This window comes from Lemur catta, chromosome 13 (assembly GCF_020740605.2).
Source record: "Lemur catta isolate mLemCat1 chromosome 13, mLemCat1.pri, whole genome shotgun sequence".
Taxonomy (NCBI): Eukaryota; Metazoa; Chordata; class Mammalia; order Primates; family Lemuridae; genus Lemur; species Lemur catta.
The window spans coordinates 2706842-2732351 of record NC_059140.1 but is presented as its reverse complement, the minus strand read 5'-3'; the positions used below and the strand labels follow the sequence as shown (position 1 = coordinate 2732351).

Here is a 25510-nt window from a genome sequence, read left to right as displayed (position 1 = left end):
TTCATTTAGTTTATATTCTTTCATTATCCAGTGTATCAGTTTAAACCTGACAGAATAAAATGCAGTATTTTTTAGTGTTTTTCCATTAATAATGAATATAAGTTCATAGAAAACTCATGAATATAAAAATAACTAGTTCTACATTTTTCAGAATAGCCCATCCTAATTTTTCCATTGCGGATCTACTGTAATTCAAATAGACTCTGTTCCATGATTTTACAGTGGATCTTAAGATCATATCATATTTGATAAATGTATGAGACTGGTTACAAGCTCACCAAGCGTGGGAATGTAGGCAGCACAGAGCTGCAGAGGGAGAAGCAAACATTTTTGAACACACTACGAGGGACAATAGTCATAGTCACAGGAGTGATTCCCACTTTTATGGATTGGCACATATATTCTTACTCAAGGAGAACTGCATCTAATTTTGAGCTTTGCTTCCTGGCACATGCTGTATGAGCCAGCAGCAAGTTCCTATTCAGAACTACTCACCACAGAGGACTTCGTCTCCCAGCTGGTGATATAATTTTGTCTTTCATTGGCTACTCCAAACTCCTACGATGCTGCTGGATTTCAGAGAAGTGGAACCCCAAGGCCACCCACTCCCCTGCACCCAGCCAGCTGAGGCGTGTAGGGGCCACCTTGCTGCCATTCACCTCCACGTGCTAAACTGCTGCACACCGCTTGGTCGGCAGCCCCACAGGCAGAATGGGCCCGTGAGGACAGCACGCTGCAGGGGCAGATGGGGGCACGGGGGTTGCCCACTTGCCTGCTCCCTGCACACAGCCCTCACCCAGCCTGTCCAGCAGGCACATCTGCCAGATGCTGCCAAACTTGTCCACCACACAGATGGAGTGGCAGCAGTCTGCGGGCACCATGCCCTCCATGACCAGGCTCCACAGCTTTGGGTGGAAGGGCAAGTGAGAGATGACAGGCCCCGCTCTCATTGCCCTCTGATGTCCAAAGGTGCTGCACCACTGCCAGAACCACCTTGATGCCCAGGTATGATGCTCTGCACAGAGCTCCTTGGGGCTCTTCGCCAGGAGACGGAGGGAGTGGGGTTGCCGGTGGCGGAAGCAAACAACGTAGGTGGCGGCACAGTCCATCCACTGGGGATGAGTCCATTAAGGAGCCTCTGCTGGCAAAAGCGTACATGACGATCATAACCAAGACAGGAAAAGATTCCCATGTGACCCAACCTCCCTTCTAAAGCCGTTCTTGTCCACCCCCTAGCCTCAGTTTCTCCTACTGGGTAGGAAGAGTTCTGGTCTTTCAAAGACGACTGCCTGGGCTGAATAAGGATCTCAGGAGCCTGACCACCACGTTTGCCCCCACCCTGGACATTCTTTCAGCTGTGTCTTATGTTCCTTCCCTCCCTGCCTGTCTGTCTCCCTCCAAAGGCTGCTCCTGCTGAAAGGTCCAGGGTGCTTCCCTGAAAGGTCCAGGGAGTCTTCACAGCCTAAGAGCATTTCCTCGGGGAGCCCCTGCCTGCCCAGGGGGGCACACTGGGAAGGCCTACTGGGGCAGGTGTGTGGTGGGGGTGGCCAGGACCCAAAGGGCAGCCCAGCTGCGTGGATGGGCCAGAGCAGGCCTGGGGAGTACTTTACCAGGAGGCAGAACCCAGCCAGCTGCAGAGCCAGGATCCTTGGAGCCAGCTTGGGTGGCACTGGCCTACTGGAATCTAAGATCCTATGCCATCCTCTGCAAAGCTCCAGGGCCTGACGGGCACCCTCTGATGGGGATGGGGTCCTGGGGGCCCCACCTCTTCCCTATTCTAGTTTCTAGGGCTGCTGCCCTCCCCACACTCACAGCCAAACTGGTTTTTCTTCTTCCTGGGGGCTGCTGCAGGGGCTGCCTTCCTCCTGGGACTCCTGAGGAGGCTGGACTACCACCCTCACAGGAGGGAGGCATCAGGGGCCCAGGACAGAGGAGGGAGGCAGCCCCTTCCCATGGTAACCTTGCTGCCATCCACCCACAAGTACAAACCCATCTCTTGGAGAAGGACACTGACGCACAGGTGGGAGCAGTGTGGACACAGGGTGAGAAGAGGCACCCCCTAGAGCTCTGAGCTGCCCTTCTAGGCCTCCTGGGGTGGGAGGCAGAGATCTCTGGGGTGATGGAGAGAGCCCAGCAGGCTGCGGCAGGGGCCATTTCCCAGGACTGGGAGACCACAAGGACTCAAAGCTGCTCACTGCCAGATGGTGCCTTTAGAAAGGCAACCCTCTTGGCCTGAGCCCACAAGGGACAAAACATGAAGTGGACATGGCCAGGAGAACAGGGGAAATCAGGGACACAGGGATAGGGCACCAGAGGGTGTGACTGGGGAAGGAGACGAGGGGACTGGTGAGCCAGAAGATTTCCATCCCCTCCTGGAATCTGCTCTTCCCCCCATACACTTCTCTCCCTGGGGTGGGATCTGCTCCCTTGGTTTTCCCCCAGCTCTGTCTCCCTAGCTGGCTCCTGTGTACCTGCTTGCCTGCTCCACCCCGGGTGCCCCAGGGCTCAGCCCATCCGTTATCAGTCCCCAGGTTGTAACTGCCCCCCACAAAGCCCACAATGACCCTCATCTGCACGTGCACATCTTTCAGCATCTCAAACTGGGCTTATCCAAAACCAAAAGCTCCACCTCCCCAACTGGTCCCTCCATGACTGGGCAAAGTCTACCTGCCACTGTCCGAGGCCCAAACCCCCCAGGAATTGTAGCCGACTGCTCTCTCACACACACATGATCTATCCCCCAGGAATCACTGCCACCTTCCCCTTTTGATCCCCCTACAGCCACCCTCCTCTCCTACTGGGCTGGAAACTTGCCTGCTGGTGCCCTTAACCCTGGGCCCATCCACCCCAAGGCAGCCACCTGGGCCCCCTGCCCCTGTTGTACGCACACCTTTGGTGTTCAGCTCACCCAGAGTCAACTCTGAAGTCCCTCACAGGCCAGCCCTGACCTCCTCACTGCCCCTGGAATCCCCAGACCCCTGTCCCTCAGTCTGTCCATCCGTAGCATGGGTGTACTCCCACCACCCCCAGCCTGCCACCCAGAGCCCATGGTCAGGCATCCAGATCCAGCTCTGTGGCCCAGATCCTTCCCCACTCTGAGAAAATCCCAGCCCTCAGTGTGACACCTGGGAGCTCATCCCTCAGGCCTTGATCCCTCACCTACCTACTGTGGGCAGAGCTTGGTGGGAAGCAGGCCCCACCCCACCTGCTGTCAACTGGTGTGCCTAAAATCTAGCCCAACCTGAGTTTCCAACTAGTTCTCCTTTCTTCCTCACCTTGGAGGACAGAGCACCTGCAATTCAGGAGAGGGTGTGAGTGGGCAGAGGCCCTGTGAAGGGCCCATGTTCAAGTGCCTGCTGCTTCTCAGCTGGAGGCAGTGTCTTTACCTCTGGGGGCTCTGACTTGCCCCAGGAGGACACCAGGTGGTCCTCACAGGGAGCTCTGGGGGCCCTCATTGGGGCAACACTTCCTGGGGTCCCCTCCTCACCACCAATTACCATTGAGTGCCTTGGGGCAGGGGTGAAGCAGCCACACCTCCAGAATCCCCTTGGCCTCTCCTGGACCACTCAGCTGCTAGGTCCATGCAGCCACACACCCCCACCCCCCCCAGCTAGAGGAGGCTCCACTCCTGGCTCATTCTCTTGTAAATCACACTCAGGGCACCTGGCCCCTATCCACTTTCTCTTACCAGGCTCTGCCAGCCTCCTTAGGCGGGACTGTCAGGCAGGGGATGGAGGTGCTTGTGGCCCCCTCGCCCAGGCTAACATCTGGCCATACCCACGGGCTGGCTCCTCTCACCCACCTGCCAGGCCACGGTTCCCTGCCTTGTCGCCTGGTGTGGGGAGGGTGACACCAGGAGCACTGGGCCTGGCTTGGCTGGTGGGAGCTGGGGACCAGTGCACCCTCCCCTCCGCCGGCCACACCACCCTCCTTGAAAACCCTCCATGTCTCACTAGACCTTGATCGCGACCCCACCCCTGTGACACATCGCCTGCTTACTCCACCTGGCGTTGGGCGCCCAGGCCAGGGGACAGAGCCCCTAAGACCAGCAGGCATGAGAACAGGATGGAGGTGGGGGTGGTGCTAGAGTGCATCTCCCTGTCATGTCAGCCGCTGGGGTGCAGAGGCCGGGCTTCAGGTGACGTACTCACAGTCACTCTCTGAATCCTACGCTTTCCCTTTGGCCAATGTCAGCCAGGAACTGAGGCTCCACTCCCAGTCCGGCTCCCCGCCAAGGCCTTGCACTTGGCTGGTAGGCTGCGGCCTCTGGCACCACACAAACCCCTGGGGCCGCGATCTTTGAGCACTGGGAGCAGCACAACCTGAGCACTGGACCCACGATGCCCCTCACACCTGGCGACTAACCCCTACCCAGGCGCCCGTTCCTGGTCCCTGGTCCTTCTCGTGTGCCCGCTGGTCTGGCCTTACCTGCCTGTCTAGGCACAACGCACTGCTCCAAGCCCACAGGGCTCCAAGGCAGCACCGGCCACGATGTCCTTGGCCACGCTGTGGCTCAGGTGCAGGACCGTGCTGCGCTCGTGATAATGCGGGAGGGAATCAAATACCTTCAGGCAATGACCGGGTATGCTGCGGCCCAACACCAGCTCGGCCAGAAAGTCGCCACTCAGGAATCTGCGACAACCACAGCAACTAACCAACCGCAGCTCCGAACATGAGGCAATGGCAACCACAGACGTGGGCAGACCTATTTATAGAAAGCTGTATTCAAATGAGGTGTATCGGAAGACACGTTCTGATTGGATGAGGGTAAGCCTGTAGACCAATTGAGCTAGAATAAAAGATTATCCAATCAGATTTGGCATATGGGGTCCTGCTTATCCCGTCAGAACTCTTCCAGGAGCCCTTATGGATGATAGAGTCCAGGACTAGGCACTCGGGTCTGCTCCGCTGCTTTCCCTTCTTCCAGGCCAGTGTGTGTCCGGCCGTGGTGACGTCTGCACTTAACCAGAGCGCAGGGAGAGACCCCACCGCGATTTCCAGAACATGGAAGCAAGCTGGCTTGACTTCCCAGGAAGCGCTGCTCCCCAGGTGTCCCCGCATGCAGGGGAAGGTTTGCCTTGTCCAGGAGAACTTTCTGAGGTCCACGTGCTTCTCCGTCCTCTCTGACATCTCAGGCCTGGTGAGTCTTATTGTCAAAATCTGCCAGCTCATCACGTGGGGACCCTGACTACAGGTCCTGGACACTCCCCTCCCAAGGAGAGAACACAGGAAGAATGCATTGTAACATATAATGTGGATGTACCTCTTCCTGGAACGGGCCTCTGGTTGTGCCAGGTTCCCTCTTGCAGGTGTTGTCTGGCTGTCCCAGCATCTCTAGGTGGGGAGGAGAGTCTCAGGCCCTGTGGGGAAAAAAGAGCAGTTCCAATAGGCACAAATTGTACCCAGGGCTGCGGGTCTATTCCCCTCACATCATGCTGAGCTGGGGTGGGGTGGGGGCGTTTGCCTTGTGTTGTCGGAGGGATCAGGTACAGTTCCTGATGGACGGAGCCTGTCTGGCTGCCTTCTCTTGCCAGGTTGAGGGAAGCGTCGGGTGGGTCTCCTTTTTCAGTTGAGTGAGGGACTAGGATGTCCTGCCACTCTGGTGTTTGTTTTTGCTGCCATAGCAAACCTTTGGCATATGGGTGTCTTTTGCCACCACCTTGGGAGAGGGCCCCTGAGTCTGGAAAGTGTGCTTGGCAGCCCCTGGTGCATCTGGCCGCCCCCGTGTAACCCACTGTACCATGGTAGCCCAGTCCAGGCGCTGTGGTCCCAGATTCTTAGGTTCAGGGCAGGCCCTTGCCCACTGCGGCTCCTGGGCTCAACTGGCCTGGTGCCCTAGCCCAGCCCACTACCCCCTGCTGCTCAATCCTGAGCCACCTGCCTGGCCCTGGTTGGAGGCTACAGGACTGGGTGAAGGAGCGGGAGGCAGCCACTAATCCCTGGATTCTCGGGAGGTATTCACGGCTTTAGGGGCCTCGCAGAAGCCTAGATATCAGGACCCAGCTTTCCCAGGCACAGAAATCCTATGTTTTAAGTGTCCATTCCATGTTTTGTTGTGTATTTTCATAATGTGGGACCATCAGCTCAGTCTGTTTTAAGCACATTTCCGTTAATCTCCCAAAACTTCCTGCTATTATGGTCACTCTCTTTTCTCACCCTAGTGTTAGGCAACTATTAATCTCCATTCTGTCTCTAGGCATTCCCCTTTTCTGGACATGTCTTATAATTGGAACTATATAGTATGTGGTCTTTGCTTCTGGTTTCTATTAGTATTTTTTTTTTTTTAGGTTCATTCCTGTTGTAGCTGTTTCGTTACTTAATTCATTTTGATTGCTGTGTTGGATTCCATTATAAAGCTCTATCTCATTACTTTTTCTTATACTCAGTGGTTGATATTTAGGACGTTTTTCTATATTTCGCTATCATGAATATTGCTGTAGTGAGCCTTTGTGTGAATTCCAGTTTTCATATCTTTGGGGTATGTAACTGAGAGCAGAGCTGCTGGGTCAGTATGGTAATTCCATGCAAAACGTTTTGAGATACTGCCAAATTGTTTTTCACAGTGTCTGCACTGTTTCACACTCCCACTGACAAGGTATAAGGGTCCACATTCCGCAAATCTATCCCAGTCCGCGAGCACTTTTTTTTCTGTTGTTAAATTAGAGTCATCCTACTGGGTGTCAAGTGGTATCTTCTTGAGGTGTTGATTAGCATTTCTCTGATGACTAATATTTAGCATATTTTTACATATTTCTTCACAGTTTGTATATATTTTTGGCAATGGCAAAATGTCTATTAAAAAATATTACCTCTTTTTTATTAGCATTCCTAAATACAAAGGTAAGGAAGAAGCTTAAACTTACGTTTAAGAGCTAATGTTGTAGTATTTTACCTTATAAATAATCCAAACATTTTATGATTGTCTTTTTTAACTTAACATAATGACTTTAAGATTTTATTTGATTTTTTCTACGGTTAGTACTTTTATTCTTTCTTTTTCTTTTTATAAAATTTCAGCTTATTATGGGGGTACAAAAGTTTAGGTTATGTATGGTGACTAACAGTTCAAAGTTACTTTAACTTCCTAGGTTTTTCTAAGAGTTGACATTATAGTCTGTATATGTAATTAAAACTTCTAGATGAAAGGAAAATAATTCTATACAAAAATTTTTAATAAAAATATCATAAGATATAAGTATTTTGTTAAAGGAAAAAAAGAATTACCTCATTTTAAAAATTGTGATTTTTTTTCCTTTTTATTGTAGTTTAAAAAACTCTTTTTGAGTTTAAAATTGGAGCACATTTTTGAAATTTTATTCTCTATGTTTTCATTCTTTTTGGTTCTATTTTGAATGCTGTTATTTTCTTATATTTGGGGGATGTTCATAGCTAGTGTACAGAAATACAATTAATATTTGTATCTTAACCACATAGACTGCAGTGTTGCCAAACTTATTTACTTGGAGTACGTTTTTAGTGAACGCCTCACAATTTCTTTTACATATGGAATTAAGTCTTGGACATCAAAAGGCAGTTTTACTCTTTCCTTGTCAATCTGTAGTTCTTTTCTTCATATTTTCTTTCATGATTTTTTTAAGCTAAATCCTCCAGTACAATGTTGCCTACAAGTGCTGGAAGCACACATTTGTGTCTTGTTCCCAAACTTAGGGGGAAAATATGCTTTCACTAGTATGATATTTACTCTGTTTTCTATAGACGTCCTTTATCAGGCTGTGGAAGGTCTCTTCAATTCCTAGTTTGTTTAGGATTTTTAATCATAAGATGGTTTCACTCTAATGCTCTGTTTCTTTCAGTGAGATTATCACAACTTGATCTTTTATTGATATGGTATATTATATTAAATTGTTTTTTACAGCTTTAGTGATGTCTAATTGATATACAAGAAAATTGCATGTTTAATATAGTCAGTTTGATCACATTGAATATCTCATCAAATTGAGGTGTGATACATCACCACCATCAAGGTAACACATCTATCCATGTTAAATGTTCTTTCCACAACACACCCACTGTGAACTAAAATAAAATCTTAAGGCTCAAGCCCCGACCAGCTGACTGAATGGACCCCCTCATGGCCAAAGAAATATCCTAAAACTAAACTACCTGCCAGGAGGAAGGAGGTCAGACATGCCTCATCATGCCGCCCCTCCCTTCTTAGGGACATCCTTTGTAACCCATTAACAGGCCTAAGGGTATTCAACATAAACCTGCAGGTCCTCAATTCACACAACAAATGGATGTCCTGTGGCTTATCTCTGGTTAACAGCTCCTTATCTTAAAACATTCGGAGACTCTAGACAAAGCTTCATGCCGTTAACCAATTACAAGTCAAAGAATTTTTAAACCAACCTATAAGCCCCACCCTCTTCAAAAGGGCCCACCTTTTCAGACCAAACCAATGTATGCCTCCCACATATTGATTTATGACTTTACCTGTAACCCCTGTCTGCCTGAAATGTATAAAACCAAACTGGAACCCAGCCACACCAGGTCCACTTGCTCAAGGCTTCTTGGGCGTTGCTCTGGGTCATGGTCCTGAAATTTGGCTCAGAGTAAGTCTCTTTAAAACTAGTTTACAGAGTCTGGCTTTTTTTCCATTAACACCACACACTCACACATACACAGAAATAAGGAAACTTTTGAAAGTATAGGTATGGATGGATACATTAGTAGTTTTCTAGATGTTACACAAGCTACGGATTTGTGGCACAATCCCACTTGGTCAAGGTACCAAGGGCTGCCGAGAAAGTATCGGCTGGATACTTTCCAGACAGCCCTCTTATAATTCTTTATATGTGTTTTTGGATTTGGTTTGCTAGTGTTACATAAAGGATTTCTTTGTCTATATTTGATAGATATTTTTCAGCAGTTTTTTTCCCCCTGTGGTGCTTCTGTGTAGTTTTGTATTATAGTTAATTTTGGCCTAGCAGATTGAATTGGGAAGTGTCCCCTTCACATTTTTTTTTTTTGAGAATTTGTTTGAGGGATTAATTCTTCATTAAAAATAGGCAGAATGCCTCAGTGACACCATATAGGTCTGGGATATTCTTTGCATGGTGATTTTAAATTAATTTAGTTTATTTATTTATTTATTTATTTTTAGTCTTATTGTTAATTTAATTTAATTTTTTAATTTTTTTTTATTTCAGCTTATTATGGGGGTACAAAAGCTCAGGTTATATATATTGCCCATGTCCCACCCATCCCTCTGAGTCAGAGCCTCAAGCATGTCCATTCCCCAGACAGTGTGCCTGGCACTCACCATGTAGTCATACCTCCATCCCCTCCCCGCACTCCCCACCTGCCCGAGTCAGCACCTTCAAACATGGCCATTCCCCAGATGGTGCACAACGCACTCATTTTGTAGGGATACACCCATCCCCTCCCGCCACACCATGCCAGTCTGATATCCAGTTGGTATCATTCCCCAATGTGCATTTAGGTGATGATCAGGGAAACCAATTTTCTGGTGAGTACATGTGATGCTTGTTTTTCCATTCTTGGGATACTTCACTTAATATAATGGGTTCCAACTCTCTCCAGGAAAACCAAAGAGATGTCGTATCACCATTATTTCTTATAGCTGAGTAATACTCCATGGTATACATATACCACAATTTACTAATCCATTCGTGAATTTATGGGCATTTGGGTTGTTTCCACATCTTTACAATTGTGAATTGTGCTGCTATAAACATTAGGGTGCAGATGTCTCTTTTACAGAGTGACTTTTGTTCTTTTGGGTAGATGCCCAATAATGGGATTGCTGGATCGAAAGGTAGGTCTACTTGAATCTGTTTAAGATATCTCCATATTGCTTTCCACAGGGTTTGCACTAGTTTGCAGTCCCACCAGCAGTATATGAGTGTTCCTGTCTTTCCATATCCATGCCAACATGTATTGTTTTGGGACTTTTTGATAAAGGCCATTCTGACTGGAGTTAGGTGATATCTCAGTGTGGTTTTGATTTTCACTTCCCTGATGATTGCAGATGTTGAGCATTTTCTCATATGCTTTTTAGCCAATCTTATATCTTCTTTTGAAAAATTTCCATTCATGTACTTTGACCATTTTTTGATAGGGTTGTTTGATTTTTTCTTACTGATTTTCCTGAGTTCTAAATAGATTCTTGTTATCAGTCCTTTATCTGATGTGTAACATGCGAAAATTTTTTCCCATTCTTTAGGTTGTCTGTTTATTCTTGTGACTGTTTCTTTGGCTGTGCAGAAGCTTTTTAATTTAATCAGGTCCCTTTTATTTATTGTTGTTTCTGTGATTGCCTTGGGGGTCTTCTTCATAAATTCTTTGCCCAGGCCATTGTCTGTAAGAGTCTTTCCTACATTTTCTTCTAGAATTCTAATAGTTTCACACCTGATTTTTTAAAACTATTGCAATTAATTTTCATTGATTTTTTTAAGTGTTTAGAACTTGATCAATTCTCAACATTGAGGAAGGGTGGGAAAATGGAGATACAGAAGTCCTCAAGTCAAGAAAATGGGTTAGGAGCATTTTGACGTCCTTCATGAAAGTGATACTGAGGGTATAATTAGAGATTTCATGTATTTACCATGTATAGAATGTGCATGTGAGAGAGGAGGGTGTGCATATCACAAAATTTTGGAAAATGCAGAGTATAGTTGGCAAGAAGAAGGTATATTTCCATAATGTTTAAAGCTACTTTCTTTGGTTAACAAACAAAACCCCCAAGCACTGTGCTGCCAGTCCAGTGATGATGCCCAAGCGATGCAGTCAGGGCTCAAGTGAGCCTCTCACATGGCCTGGCCCGGGCATGACTGGCATTTGAGTGGAGGATGGGTATGTGATGTGGTGACAATGGAATGCCCATTGAACAGAGGGACTCCTTCTGCCATGTAACTGTGTTGATTAGACCATATCCTTGAGACTGAATTAGCATCCACAATTTGCAGCTACAGCTGCAGAATATAGAACAGTTAGGGATAGAACAGTTGTGGCATATTTAAGATGAGACCCTATAAAGATTTCTTTTTCTTGATACTAAAGAAGAAATTTATCTATGTTTATAGCTGAGTAAAGAACTTAGTTTTATTTTCTCTCCTTTACCCAATAAAGGTTGTATTTGTGGACTGATAGGAAACAGTCTCATTACAACAAACTACCCTTGCACAGTTAATGAAAGTGTGCATTTAACAATATACATCACATTGAAAAATAAATAAATGAATAAAGACATCCAAGAAAATAGTTACTGTTTTCAGTGTATAACTTTGCAAAGTTGAACTAAATGTGCTAACAATTCCAAATTGTTTTGCTTCTATCTGTAGACTCGGTTCTTCCAGTTTCTCAATCTGAGAATATAGGTCCTCTTGTTTGCAAACTAAAAATGTCTTCCCTGATTAACCCATGTCAGGGAAAACTCTCTGATTTTGGTTGATTTTAATGAAATTTGATATGTTATAGACCAGTAATCTTCATAATGAAATATATAGGTTTTATATACTTAAATATATTTATTTAATTCACTTTCTAAAAATACAAACTATGCATGATGTAAGACAAGCACAAATAAAATGACATCATGTACATTGTTCCCTCTTCACTTATGTTGGTATCAGATAAAGCAAAATCGCACTCTCATGTTACTTGTGATTGATCAAGAGCTGGTATTTATTATGCAGATTAATCAGTATTTCACCTGAGAAGTATTTATCATGAAAGCCTTGGAGGTGAGAAACAGTTGACCTAATTTTATGTGCAAATTTAAATATTTTACAAATGGCAGATGAAGGGTTTGACATAGATTTCATTATTTTCACAGAAGTATGTTTCAAGAAATATGTAACTCAAATGGAGCATTATGAATGACGACAACTCTCTCATCTATTTCTCAATGTGCAGTGTCACGCTGGTAGAAATTATGGAGAAGAGAAACACCAGCTCAGACTTCATTCTCCCAGGACTCTTTAAGCACACAAGAACCCACCTTGCTCTCTTTGCAGTGGTGCTGACAATGCCCATCACTTCTCTCCTGGGAAACACCCTCATTCTTCTCCTGATTCACCAGGACCACCGGCTCCACATGCCCATGTACTTCCTACTGAGCCAACTCTCCCTCATGGACACGATGCTGGTCTCCACCATTGTGCCCAGAATGGCTGCTGGCTTTCTGACAGGCAAGAAGTCCATTTCCCCCACTGGCTGTGGGTTGCAGATATTTGTCTCACTCACCCTGGGTGGTGGAGAGAGTTTCCTCTTAGCAGCCATATCCTATGACCGTTAGGTGGCCGTTTGCCACCCATTGCGATATACCATCCTCATGAGCTGGCAGGTATGCCTGAGAATGACTTTGGGGTCTTGGTCCCTGGGGGCAGCTGATGGGCTCGTGCAGTCTGTCACTGCCCTGAGCTTCCCATACTGCAGCGCACATGAGATCAATCATTTCTTCTGCGAGGCTCCAGCGCTGGTGCGTTTGGCTTGTGCTGATATGTCTGTCTTTGAGTATGTCATGTATATCTGCTGTGTGCTGATACTCCTGGTCCCCTTCTCCCTCATCCTGACCTCCTACAGTCTCATCCTCACTGCTGTTCTCCGCATGTGCTCCACGGAAGCCCTCAGGAAGGCCTTCGCCATCTGCTCTTCACATTTGGCGGTGGTGGGACCCTTTTATGGAGCTGCCATTTTTATCTACATGAGACACAAATCCTACAGGTCAGCTGCTCATGATAAGGTGGTGTCAGATTTCTATACTATCTTCACCCCTATGCTGAACCCCCTCATCTACAGTCTGAGGAAAAGCCAGGTCAAGGGAGCACTGAGAAAGTGTGTGGGTCAGTGTGTGGCTTTAAATCATGAATAGGAGTACACTTATTTGCCCCAACATTCAAGGTTGTATGAAGTGATTGTGTGGGATTCCATAGAGAGAAGGTATACATACATTTTTATATCTGTATCTAATGTGTGTCTGTGTGTGTGTGCTTTGCTCTAAATTGCAGATGAATCCTCACACTCTGGGTTCATTTAGTGAGCTGTCATTATCAACTCAAATGTCAGTGGTGTAAAAAAAAATCTGAATCTCTAATCCTTAATAAAATGTTTCTATACCACATCTAACAATATGAATTAACTATTCAAACAATTTTGATAATTAGCCATTACCCTTTGTTTCAAATGGAGGTATAGTTTACACACAGTAGAATGCTCACACCTAATGTGTTCCTTTCAACCAGTGTCACCAAGTCCCTGCACTGGCAACTCACATCTATAATCAAGAGAAACGACTGGCTGGACACGGTGGCTCATGCCTGTAATCTTAGCCCTCTGGGAGTCCGAGGCAGGTGGATCGCTCGAGGTTAGGAGTTCAAGACCAGCCTGAGTGAGACCCCGTCTCTACTAAAAATAGAAACAAATTACCTGGACAACTAAAAATATGTATAGAAAAAATTAGCCGGGCATGGTGGTTCATGTCTGTAGTCCCAGCTACTTGGGAGGCTGAGGCAGTAGGATCGCTTAAGCCCAGGAGTTTGAGGTTGCTGTGAGCTAGGCTGATGCCACGGCACTCACTCTAGCCCGGGAGTGAAAAAAAAAAAAAAAAAAAAAGAGAGAGAGAGACACGACTTCCACCACCTCAGAGAGAATCTGCACGCCCTTTTCCAGGGAAACCTGGAATCCAGGCACCTAAGATGTAGCCACTGCTCTCGTCTTTAACCCCATTATTTAGTTTGTGTTTTCGTAAAATTTCATATCAATAGAATCAAGAGTAGGTTCTCTTTTTTATTTTATTGCCATCCCTCAGCTTACTGTGATTCTGAAGATTCATCACAGTTTGTAACTGATTGGTAGTTTGATTTTTATTGCTATGTAGCATTCCATTCTTGTTTTTTTATATTTCAGCTCATCATGGGGGTACATAAGTTCAGGTTAAATACATTGTCCATTTCCTGCTCATCCCCCTGAGTCAGAGACTCAAGCCTGACCATTCTCCAGACAGTGCACCTGGCACTCACCATGTAGTCATACCTCCATCGCTTCCGGCCCCCCACCTCCCCGAGTCAGCACCTGCAAGCATGACCATTCCCCAGAGGGTGTGCAATGCACTCATAATGTAGGCATACACCCATCCCCTTCCCCCACCCCCATCTCAGTCTGATATCCAATTGATATCCTTCCCTGATATGCATTTAGGTGATGATCAGGGAAACCAGTTTTCTGGTGGGTACATGTGATGCATATTTTTCCATTCTTTGGATACTTCACTTAATATAATGGGTTCGAACTCTCTCCAGGAGAACCAAAGAGATGTCATATCACTGTTATTTCTTATAGCTGAGTAGTACTCCATGGTATACATATACCACAGTTTACTAATCCATTCGTGGATTGATGGGCACTTGGGTTGTTTCCACATCTTTGTGATTGTGAATTGTGCTGCTATAAACATTCGGGTACAGGTGTCTGTGTTACAGAATGACTTTTGTTCCTCTGGGTATATGCCCAATAATGGTATTGTTGGATAAAATGGTAGGTCCACTTGAATCTGTTTAAGGTATCTCCATATTGGTTTCCACAGGGGTTGCACTAGTTTGCATTCCCACCAGCAGTGTATGAGTGTTCCTGTCTCTCTGCATCCACGCTAACATGTGCTATTTTGGGATTTTTTGATAAAGGTCATTCTCACTGGAATTAAGTGGTATCTCATTGTGGTTTTGATTTGCATTTCCCTGATGATTAGAGATGTTGAGCATTTTTTAATATGTTTTTTAGCCATTGTTATATCTTCTTTTGAAAAATTTTTATTCGTGTCATTTGCCCACTATTTGATAGGATTGTTTGATTTTTTCTTGCTGATTTTCCTGAGTTCTAAATAGATTCTTGTTATCAGTCTTTTATCTGATGTCTAGTATGAGAAAATTTTTTCCCATTCTGTAAGGCTGTCTGTTTATTTTCGTGACTGTTTCTTTGGCTGTGCAGAAGCTTTTTAATTTAATCAGGTCCCATTCCTTTGTTTGTTGTTGCTGTGATTGCCTTAGGTATTTTCTTCATAAATTATTTGCCTAGACCAATGTCTGTAAGAGTCTTTCCTACATTTTCTTCTAGAATTCTAATCGTTTTCCATTTAAGGTTTAAATCTGTTATCCACCATGATTTGATTTTGTGAGAGGTGAAATCTGTGCGTCCTGTTTCAGTCTTCTACATGTGGCTATCCAGTTCTCCCAGCACCATTTATCCCCCGAGGATATTTTTGTCTGCTTAGTCAAAGATTAGATGGCTATATGAGGATGGTTTTATATTTGGGTTTTCTCTTCTGTTCCACTGCTCTCTGTCCCTGCCCTTGGGCCAATACCAGGCAGTTTTAAGAACCACAGTATTGTAGTATAGTTGGAAGTCTGGCAAATCAATACCTCTGGTTTTGTTTTTATTGCTTAAAATTGCTTTTGCTATGAGGGGTCTTCTCTGATTCCATACAAAGTGTATAATTATTTTTTCTAAATCTGTGAAAAATGATGTTGGTAATTTAATAGGAATTGCATTGAATCTATAGATTACTTTGGGTAGTATAGACATTTTAACAATGTGAATTCTTCCAATCCATGAGCACGGTATGGATTTCCACCTGTTTATGTGTTCTGCAATTTCCTTCCTTAGTGTTTCATAGTTCTCTTTACAGAGGTCCTTTACCTCTTTAGTTAAATATATTCCTACATATTTTATTTTCTTTGTTGCTATTTTGAAAGGTATTGAGTCCTTAATTTGGTTCTCCGATTGAATGGTATTGGCATATATGAATGCCTCTGATTTGTGTGTATTGATTTTGTAACCTGAGACTTTACTGAATTCATTAATTAATTCCAGGAGTCTCATGGTTGAGTCCTTGGGGTTTTCCAGATACAACATCATGTCATCAGCGAAGAGTGAGTGTTTGATCTTTTCTGTCCCTATTTGGACACCCTTGATTCTGTTCTCTTGCTAGATAGCTCTCGCAAGGACTTCCAATACTGTGTTGAAAGTTAATGGGGACAGTGGGCAGCCTTGTCTGGTTCCAGTTCTGAGTGGGAATGCTTTCAATTTTTCCCCATTCAGTATGATGTTGGCTGTGGGTTTGTCATATATGGCTTGTATCATTTTTAGGTAGGTCCCATTTATGCCTATTTTGTTATGTGTTCTTATCATAAAAGGGTGTTGAATTTTGTCAAATGCTTTTTCTGCATCTGTTGAGAGGACCATATGGTCTTTATTTTTGCTTCTATTTATGTGGTGAATTACATTTATAGATTTTCGTATGTTGAACCACCCCTGCATCTCTGGGATGAAGCCTACTTGGTCATGATGAATTATTTTTTTAATAAGCACATGGATACGATTTGTTAGGATTTTATTGAGAATTTTTGCATCTATGTTCATGAGAGAAATTGGTCTGTAGTTTTCTTTTCTGTTGCATCCTTTCCTCGTTTTGGTATCAATGTTATATTGGCTTGGTAAAATGTGTTCGTGAGAATTCCATTCTTCTCGATAGTGGAGAATAATTTATGTAGGATGGACACCAGTTCATCTTTGTATTTGTGGTAAAATTCGGGTGTGAACCCATCTGGACCAGGGCTTTTCTTGTTGGGAAGGTTTTTTATTGCTGTTTCAATTTCAGTTCTTGATATTGGTTTGTTCCAGAATTTTATTTCTTCGTGATTGAGCTTAGGAAGGCTGTGTTTTTGTAAAAATTTGTCAATTTCCTCCTCATTTTCCAATTTGTGTGCCTAAAGATTTTTGTAAAATCATAGATGATGTCATGTATCTCTGTGGCATCGGTCGTGATTTCTCCTTTCATGTTCCCGATGGAAGTTATTAGAGATTTTTCTTTTCTGGTCTTGGTTAGTCTAGCCAGTGGTGTGTCTATTTTGTTTATCTTTTCAAAGAACCAGCTTTTTGTTTTATTAATTTCCCTTATAGCATTTTTGTTGTCTTTTTCATTTAATTCTGATTTGATATCAATAATTTCTCACCTTCTGCTGGGTTTGGAGTCAGTCTGTTCTTCTTTCTCCAGCTCTTTGAGTCTATTTATTCAGTTGTCTATTTGTAAGTTTTCTGTCTTTTTGAAATAGGCATTTATGGAAATGAATTTTCCTCTCAGGACTGCTTTAGCTGCATCCCATAGATTTTGATATGTTGTGTCTCCTTTGTCATTTAATTCAAAGAATGTTTTGTTTTCTGACTTGATTTCTTTCTTTACATAATAGTTGTTTAGGAGAAGGTTGTTTAGCTTCCATGAGTTTGAGTAGGAATGAGAGTTCCTGTTAGTGTTCATTATTACTTTTATTCCACTGTGATCTGAGAACATGCATGGCATGATTTCTATTTTTCTGAATTTTTTAAGACATGTTTCATGTCCTAGAGTATGGTCAATCTTAGAGCATGTCCCGTGAGCTGATGAGAAAAATGTAAATTCAGTGGATTTCAGGTAGAATGTCCTGTAGATGTCAGTGAGGCCCCTTTGTTCTAGCATTCTGTTTAAGTCTACTATTTCTTTGCTTATTTTTTGTTTAGAGGATCTGTCCTGTGCTGTCAGTGGGGTATTAAGGTCTCCAGCTATTACAGTATTGTTGTCTATCATTTGGTTCATCTCAAGTAGGGTTTGCTTTATGAATCTGGGTGTGCCTAGGTTGGGTGCATATATATTAAGTATGGTTATGTCTTCTTGTTGAATTGTGACTTTCACCAGTATGTAGTAACCATCTTTGTCTTTTATTACTTTTGTTGGCTTAAAGACTATGTTATTGGAAATTAAAACTGCCACACCAGCTTTCTTTTGGCTACTTTTTGCTTGAAATATCGATTTCCATCATTTTATTTTCAGTCTAAATGCATCTTTTCCAGTTAGGTGAGTTTCCTGAAGACAGCAGATACTTGGTTTGTGATTTTTTTATCCATTGGCCCAGTCTATGTCTCTTGAGTGGGGAATTCAGGCCATTGACATTTAGTGCGAGAACTGATAAATGGGACAGATTTCTGTTCATCTTGTTGGGTAGAACTTCATTGCTATGTTTCTCTCTTGAGCCATTGTGGTGGTTGGAATTTGATCTTTAGCTCTTGCGTGGTTTTACATTCGTGGGTCTTTGTTGTGATGATCTGTGTGTAACTTTCTTTTGAGTACTTCTTGGAGGGGTGGTCTTGTCTTGGTGAATTCCCTCAGTCCTTGTTTATCTGAGAATGTCTCCAATCTCTTTATTGTTCCCAACATTAATCAAATGTCACTACATTGAAGATAATTTCAACAATAGGCTTGAGTGGAAACAAACTTAGCTTGATTCCTTATGACAAGCAAGGTGGCTATTTGCTATAAGACAACTCTCAAGGGAAAGTACATAGGAAAGTTTGAGCCATGTAGTCATTTCCTTGTAAGGCTGGCACTCCACATCTACCACTTACAGGTGCTCCCATTTTAGCACAAACACAGCTCATGTTTGCAATCCTGCAGACTGCTACCTATGAGACTTTGGTGACATCTATTTTATGTTTCAGACAGAGAAATCTTGTATCAGAAAAGCCCATTTCCTCAGCTCTGCTGACTCTGACTTGGCTTCATCTCACATTTGCTGGACTTTGTTCTACTTTCTATGGTAGAACAGGTAAAAAAGTTAACAAATAACTTGTAAATTCCCACACAATACATTTCCCTAGCTTCTCAAAGTCACCTGAGTAGTTGCTTTTAATTGCATCCACTATTATAAGGAAATGGTTTTTTAAGACACCATCACTTGGAGTTATTAAGTGCATAATAAAAGAGAATTCAATTCTGTTATCAGTAAGAGAGACCTGGTAAGTAGGGCTGTAAAGGTAGAATAACATTTAGGAAAAGATCTAATTAACATGGAATAATGTCAATTATTTATGGGTTATTGAGTGATACTTCAATGTAAATAATGTGTAATAATCAAATAAAGTTAAATAGCGTATCTATAACCTTAAACATTTATCCTTTTTGTGAGTGTGTTGAGAACATTCAGAATCCTCTCTTGCAGCTACTTGAAAATATACAATAAATCATGGTTAACTGTTGTCGCCCTAGAGTATTAGAGAACACTAGGACATATTCCTCTAGTCTAGCTGCAACTTTGCACTCATGGAGAATCCTCTCTATACCTCCCTCACCTACCTCCATTTCCCAGCCCTACTGGCCATATTCTACTCTCTAGTTTTATGAGATCAACTTTTTTAGCTTCTACATATGAGTGAGACCATGTGGTATTTATCTTTCTGTGCCCAGCTTTTGTCATTTAAGGTAATGTTCTCCAGTCTCATCCATGTTGTCACAAATGACAGGATTTCATTCTTCTTTGTGGCAGACTAGTGTTCCACTGAGTATACATAGTACATTTTCTTTATCCATTCATCTCTTGATGGAGACTTATGTTGATTCCACATTTGGGCCATTGTGAGTACTGTTGCAATAGACATTGCAGTGCACATATCTCTTATATACTAATTTTCACTTCTTTGGCTATATACCCGGTAGTGGGATTACTAGATCAAGTGGTAGATCTATTTGTAGTTTTCTGAGGAAACTCCATACTTTTTTTCATAATAGCTGTCTTAATTTACATTCCCACCAACAGTGTGTAAGAGTTCCCTTGTCCCTGTGTCCTGAACTGCATTTGTTATTTTTTGTCATTTTTGATAACTACCATTCTAACCAGGGTGAGATTATATATCATTGTGGTTTTGATTTCCATTTCTCTGATGATTAGGGATGTTGAACATTTTTTCATATACTTGGCCATTTGTATTTTTTTTTTTTTTGAGAAATGTCTGTATAGATCACCTGCCCACTTTTTAATCAGATTATTGTTTTTATTTGTGCTATTTAGTTGTTTGAGTTTCTTGCATATCCTATATATAAATCCCTTGTCAGATAGTTTACAAATATTTCCTCTCATTCTGTAGGTTGTCTTTTCACTCTGTTGATTATTTCCTTTGCTGTGCAGAATCTTTTTAGTTTGTCTATTTTTGTTTTGTTGCCTGTGATTTTGAGGTCTTATTGCTAAAATTATTTTCCTACACCAACATCCTGAAGCACATAAGGATCATTTTTAACTTGTTCATAAGAATCAAGTGCTGATTTTGGCAGAGTGGGGCAGCTTTTGTTACTCACAATCAATAGGAAATTGCCTGGTGGCTCATAGCTTTCTGTTCCAGAATCTCTTGGTTTGGTTCCTGTGAAACTCTTCCAGGAAGCTATCAGACACATACATCCCATATCCATATTCAAAATACCAGGATGAAGGAAGCAAGAAGGGTATGTGTCCTCAGTCCCCACCACTCATGTGTTGTAACTGTCCAGAATTTAACCAGTCGGCCACACTCTGTGGGCTTCAAAAAGCGATAAATAGTGTGTGAGTATATGTGGGTGGCGCTGAGTCCACATAGGTTCTGTTAAATTAAAAGAGAAATGTAGAATGGATGCTTTAGAGCCACTGTGGCCACACATGAAACATAGTAGATGAGAAGGAATAATTCAATGAATGTACTTGCTAGGCAGAATGTGTAGGAAATGTTGCCCTGTGTATAAAATGGGACAGAGATAAAGAGCAGTCAAGAATGATTTTTTGATTTCTGACTTGGACAATTGCACATGGTGGTATCATTCACTGTTTAGGGGACAGGAGCAATTTAGTGTGGGGTATGATTTTTTGGTGTCACTATGTGAGGTGACAGCAACAAGGGGAAGACATATGGTTACTCTACAATGATTCTGTGGGGTTGCAAATTTAGAAGGGCAAAAAAGTGTAAGTTAAAACATCAGGCAGTTAGTATGGAATGGAATTTTAAGCAGCTCAGGTTATAGATTTCAGAGTATCGCTTTGCTCTTAACACACAAATTCATGGGTGCATGTGGGTGAGGAAGCCAACCTAAACATTTTCATTCAGTGTGGTGAGTTTCTTTCCTCTCCAGAGAGCTTAATAACCAGTTTTACTGGACAGTGAGGACAAAATGTTCTTCTGATCCACCTCATTAAATTGCACTTTGCTTTGTCTTAGTTTATACCCTATTATATCCTGAAACTCTTCTTTATCATGTTGTCCCTTCTCTTTCTTTCTTTATCCTTCTCATTCTCCCCTGTTATAAAATAGCTTAAATGTATATTTAAGAAATATGGAAATAATGAGAATAAGATGGTTATCAGTAATTATAGAAATACTAATACAGTAATAATAGTAGCAACAACAATAATCATTGTTTCTGAGTACTGACTATATGCCAGGCTCTGTTCCCTCCTAAAATCTTTCTCTCTCTTTTTCTGTCTCTTTCTCTGGAGGGTGTTTAATGTGTCTCATATAGTCTTCAGAACACTCATATGAGGCAGGTACTGCTATCATCTTGATTTAATATAAATTTATTTCAGATATAATGTTGTATCTGATTGGTATTTTGTATACAGATAATATATGTAATATATTAATAATATTTATTATATAATAAAATATTATATAATTATATAATAATATATTATATATGTTATATATATGATGTATATTATGTATAAATATATGGTACCTATGTTCCATATTGATTACTTTAAATAAAGTAATGATTTTATTCCATTTATATTTAGGTCAACTTAGTGTTTGACTTTTATCTCTCACATAACATTCCATTGCAGTTGAGTGAATAACCAGTAACAACAATTTTTTTTTTTTAAATCACTTTGTCACCAACCCACTAAGTCTTATATTTGAAGTTTTTATAATAGAGCTATAATTATTATATCAGGTAGGTCATTCATATCACAGGTTTATGTAAAGTTCAAAAAATAAAAATGCTATTCTCATATAGTATAAAATATAAGTATGCAATCAGACTTAATATTCTCTATTGGTTCCATTTCAAATGCTTTTCAATACAAATAATTTTCAGACAGAAAGGATTTGGTGATTTTTTTTTTGTCTTGTGCTCATCTTGCAGTCAAAATTTTAATGTAAGTAGATTAATAAAATGTGATATATGTATACCATGGAGTACTACTCAGCTATAAGAAACAATGGTGATATAGCACCTCTTGTACTTTCCTGGATAGAGCTGGAACCCATTCTACTAAATGAAGTATCCCAAGAATGGAAAAATAATCACCACTTGTACTCACCATCAAATTGGTTTCACTGATCATCATCTAAGAGCACATTTGGGAATAACATTGAATGGGTGTTGGGCAGATGTGGCGGGGAGGGGATGGGTGTATACATACATAATGAGTGCAATGTGTGCACTGTCTAGGGGATGGGCATGCTTGAAGCTCTGATTCGGGGTGGGGCAAGGGCAATATATGTAACCTAAAGTTTTGTGCCTCCATAATATGCTGAAATAAAAAATAATTGTAGAAAAAATAGTATAGGAGCAAATAAATAACTGCTTAACATAGGAGTGTGTAGTCACATCAATATTAATGAACAATTGACCTGTAGATAAATCAAAATTCAAAGAAACATGCTGTATGCTTTATCTGTGTAATGAAAGACCTTGTAAATAAATGAAAAAGTAATTTTTTGGTGAACTAAATCTGTTAATGGTCATGTAATATATTTTAAGAACCTTCCTAAATATGAAATGACCAACAGGATTTGAGTGTAATGCAGTCAATGAGTGAAGGGCACAACAGGAGACTGGGATGTGGCTGTGTCTGTAGCTGGTTAATGATTTCACAGAGGGTGTGAATTCAATGGAACATGTGCACAGTAACCAGTTAGGATCAACTGGATTCACTAATGGGATTACATATATTATGTCTGAATTAGTTCCTCTGAAAAAATTATTCAATTTGTCTATTTATAAAAATTAGTAGGATTAATTGGCTAAATAATTTAGGGAGGCCTAAATTATTGTTCCTAAATGAAGACATTTTTAGATATGGTAAGAAATCTGTCAACACCCCCTACCTCCCCCACAAACATCTTATCACATACAGTTACCACTTGAAAGAAATGTGATGTGTCTGAAAAAAATAACTAAGGTCTATTCCTTTCTTTGTATTCAACTTTCTTGTATGAAGGGATTTACATGATTGATACTGGTATCCTTCTGTATTTCCTTTTCCATAAACACAATCTGTGTTTTCTCACATTAAAGTGGGTATTTTAAATTCATATAGTTTATGTGGAGAATAATGCATACTGGTTAAATTTCAGACTGGATTTATTGATTGCTTCTTCTGAATGAGAAAACTTTACATATACAAACACATAAACAGAAGTTTTGAAAACATAATAAGAATTTCCTAAAAACCACAGATCCATCACATATTGAAAAATGTAAGGCTTACAGCCATGTGGATGGCATATTCTCTGATTAGCCTCCAAGCTTTTAGAACAGAGATGGGTGTAAAGTGTATGTTACATTCTCCTCCAATATTTACCATTATTAACAAGCTATATTTGGAGCTAGGTGGGTGAAAACGGGCTTTGCCTTGAGAAAGAGTTGCATATAAATGGAAGAGGCTATATATGATATGTGACATGTTTTCTCCATCTTAAAACATGGAATTAAGATGCTCATTACTTGAACATATGTCTTTGCATTCAGGTGTAGATTTCATTGAAATTCCAAATGTTTCTGGATGGCATAGAAAATACCCTTTCATTAATTATTCCTGCATCATGGAGTATATTTCAGATCCCTGATTGATGATTTAGGCAAAAAGTCATTGAAAACATAGAAATTTCAGGTGCCTTAGGGAAGTGGACAGAAGGTGTTAGAAGTAACATGATGAGGGAGATAAGGAATAAATTCGGGATTGTTTCCAATACATGAAGAGAAAATATAGATATTAGTAGGCAATATAAACTCTATAACCATGTAAAGGGAAGTAAGACATGCAGAGAAGGAAGAATTGATGCATAGTTGAAAGTATATGGACATCAGAGATCAAGAAAATAAGTGATCATTCTTGTAACAAGGGACTGAGGTCTATAGTGGGCCAGGGAGTCTGCTAAGAACTGAGGATTAGTAGTAAATGGACATGGGATGACTGTAATAGGTAAATTATTAATTAAAAAAGCAAAAATCACAAGGATGATACGATTCTAGAGAGTGGGTAAATGTTAATACCCTTGGATACAGATATACTGAATTTAAGTTGTCAGTAATATTCATTGATTTTGGAAATTTGTTTATGAATAGCTTATGGGAAGCCCTACTTTAACATGAATCTTTGTCTCTCATCAAATGATATGGATATATGGGGTCAAAACAGTCAAGAATAATTACATAAAAATCTGGAAATCTCATTTAGGAGATGAAATTTTAAAATTCTTGAAAATATAGCAAGCCACTGTTAATGTTCAAGGGGAGTGCCTGTAGTCCCAGCTACTCGGGAGGCTGAGGCAGGAGGATTGCTTGAGCCTGGGATTTTGAGGTTGCTGTGAGCTAGGCTGATATCACGGCACTCACCTTAACTTAGCCCAGGCAACAAAGTGAGACTATCTCAAAGTAATAATAATAATAATAATAATAATTTATATGCCATCAGTGACATGACTACTACATTTATTCTATAAAAGTGAAAATCTAAGCTCTGTTTGTTTTTGCTTTTTTTGTTGTTATAAATTCAAAGGGTACAAGTGCTGTTTTGTTACATGGATATATTGCATAGTGGTGAAGTCTGGGCTTTTAGAGTGCCCATCACCTGAATAATGTACATTGTCTGCATTAAGTAATTCCTCATCCCTCACCCCTCACACCCTCCCTCCCTTCAGACTCTCCAGTGTCTAGTGTTCCACTGCTTACGTCCATGTGTATTCATTATTTAGCTCCCACTGGTAAGTGAGAACATTTGGTATTTGACTTTCTGTTTGCAAGTTATTTCACTTAAGATAATGGCCTCCAGTTCCACTCGTGTTCCTGCAAAAGACATGATTTCTGAGCTCATTTTATTCAAACTTATGAATAGCTGTTCATAGGATGGAAAATAATTTTTTATGTTTGTTGGTTTTTTTGATAATTGTACCATTTATTGAAAGACAGAAACTTGATTGAAGTATCCATAAACTTTACCATTTATATTTTAATATGTGCAGGCATATTGTATTCATTTAGTTATTTACCTCAAAGGAAATATACATACAGAAGATCTACAAATATCTATAATGTAAACGTTTAAGTAATCACTATCCAAATATACACCTACAATTCCCCACATATACAACTAATAAACTATGATTCAATTTCTATAAGTTGGGAAAAAAAGAGATGTATCATATATTCGGAAAGATGCATTGTAGATGCTGAGAAAATAGATATTTTATTTTTTATATTTAAGATATAGATTAGGTTTCAAATTATAAACATATATTCCTTCTTCTAGTAATATTTTATTACTTATTATTTTGGAAAGCATTGGCATCATACATTTCATTTTCTATAAGTTTAATCTAATTGAACAGTGCATTAGAGAGAAAATTAACTTCCATGCTCTGTTAATTTCATGCATGTATTCAACAAACATTACTGAGCATGTGCTATGTACTAGCCACT

General features: G+C 41.3%; 1 pseudogene; it reads left to right on the top strand.

Annotated features, from left to right (window-relative positions):
- Positions 1-11917: 11917 nt before the first annotated feature.
- Positions 11918-12856, top strand: LOC123649252 (annotated as a pseudogene).
- The last annotated feature ends 12654 nt before the right edge of the window (positions 12857-25510 follow it).